The following is a 2,123-nucleotide window of genomic DNA, read 5'->3' on the forward strand; positions in this document are numbered from 1 at the left end:
GAGAGGGGATGAAAATGTGTTGAAATGGGGTGAAGTCCCTTCTCCCGGTTGGTTGGCTTAAGTAGTGCACCCACAACGGTCAAAACCGACCTGTGGGGCCCACTAGCTGTTGCCTCAAAAAGTGAGGCAGCCGACCGTTGCCTGGCCGGTTCGGCCGAACCCCTGGTGGGCCCAACCGGCCCCACTTGCGGCCGTTGGATTCCAACGGTCAGTGTGGTCGTGGCACAGTCAATTTTTGTTGAAAATTTTATTTTTGTTTGCATTGAAAAATTCATTTGAAGAATTTCCTCAAAATTCAAAAATCCTAAATGCAAATATGAAATTCAAATATGTGATGATGCAAAAATTCAAATTGTTGAAAGCAAATATGCGGATACATACCAATTCACCTGTTGGCGAAGGTCGCGTCATTTAAAGTCCGACGTGCAAGACCGTACCTCCTTTCGGTTAGTTCACGGATTTTCCACCCGTCTTTGGAGGTGATGGAGCGGGCGTCTTCAGCTTTTCCTTCCACACCTTCTTTGATTTCGGTGCGGAAGATGGCTTCTTCTGAGCCGGCTGCTCTAACTTCTTGGCTGGTACAGATGATTTTACCGACGTCCTCCAATAACGGTTCCTAGGCATTGTTGTTTCCTTCTCCAGGAAGTTTTGCATGAATTTCACCAGGCTGTCCGTCTTGGGTGGCTCCACTTCGACCACTTGAATATTTTGCTGGGTAACGGACTAACGAGTCAACCAGTTGGAGGCGCATCGGTGTCGGTGCCAACACCGTGAAGTTAAGCTTGTTGAAGACGTCTTTTGGCAAGACGCTGACGCTAGCTCCAAGATCGCACAAGGCCTGGTCGAATTGTTGTGCCTCGATCGAGCAGGTGATCATGGGACACCCCGGATCTTTCTTCTTCTCCGGGAGCTTGTGGAGTACGACGTTGCTGCATTGTTCTGTCAGCTTGACCACCTCCGTTGTTGGGAGCGGTCTCTTGTTGTTGAGTATGTCCTTGAGATAACGGGTGTATGTCGGCACTTGCATAGCGTCCAACAATGGCATGTTGATGTGAATCTTCTGGATTACTTCAACAAAACGAGCAAACTGCTCGTCTACTGACGGTTTCCTGATCCGTTGGGGAAACAGCAGCAACCGCGTGTCGCAGTACTCCTGCGGCACGGTCTTTTCTGGCTGAATCTCCTTGTCAGCCGAGTCATTAGATGGTGCTTCTTTTGACATCCCATTAGTTCCTACAGGGTTAGGATACGGTGGATCACGAGTGGACTTACCTCCCCTCGTCGTGATTGCCTTAACATTTTCAATGGAGGAGTCGGGTTGCCCCAGAATCCTCCCAGTTTCAGTTGCAGGGACTAAGGATGCTAACTGAGATAACTGGGTTTCTTTCATCTTATTAAAGCTCATCTGGTTTTGAAATGCGTAGGCAAAGCCATCTAATTTGAAATTTATGTTCTCTAGGATCTTATCGGTAGCAGCAAGCTTTTTGCTTAGCGCATCGGTGGTTTTATCTTGCGCAAAAACAAGATCCTTCAAGGAGGGCTGGTTAGAGAAGTTACCGTTGTTTTTATCTCATTGATAATATGGGCGTGGTTGGTTCCACCCCTGACCTCCTTGTGGACGGTACCCAGTGTTGTTGCCCATGTACATCGCCTCCTCACGGGTTTCCGGGCAGTCGTTCCCAGAATGATCCGTGCCGCCACAGACCTCACACGTGATGTGAGAGTCCAAGGCCTTGACGGTGCCTTGTGGCCTTTTCTCGTGGTTGTCCTAGCGTTTCATGAGGAGGTATAGCTTGGCAGCAAGTAATTCCGTCTCCTTGAAGGTTTGCATGCCTCGCTGACGGGTCTGGAGTGGTTCCTCGCTCCAACCCATATTGGAGACCATCTTCTCTATTAATTCAACGGCTCCTTGAACCGTTTTAGAGAAGAAGGCTCCTCTAGCTGCCGCGTCCAGGTGATCGCGGGACATTGGGGTGAGTCCATTGTAAAAATTCTGCAGGATCAGCCAGTCGTCCATCCCATGATGAGGACAGGCGGCCACATACTCCTGCAGTCGTTCCCATGCTTCCAGAATAGACTCGTCCCTTGTATGCTAGAAACTGGAAATCCTTCCACAAGAGCAT

The 2,123-nt window shown here is 49.3% G+C and overlaps 1 non-coding gene across 1 annotated transcript; it reads left to right on the top strand.

Annotated features, from left to right (window-relative positions):
* The first annotated feature begins 2,015 nt into the window (after window positions 1-2,015).
* On the top strand, window positions 2,016-2,123 carry LOC127772411 (small nucleolar RNA R71). The gene has a single exon (XR_008017399.1). It is a non-coding gene; the product is annotated as a small nucleolar RNA R71 (small nucleolar RNA).

Source organism: Oryza glaberrima, chromosome 4, assembly GCF_000147395.1.
Source record: "Oryza glaberrima chromosome 4, OglaRS2, whole genome shotgun sequence".
NCBI lineage: Eukaryota > Viridiplantae > Streptophyta > Magnoliopsida > Poales > Poaceae > Oryza > Oryza glaberrima.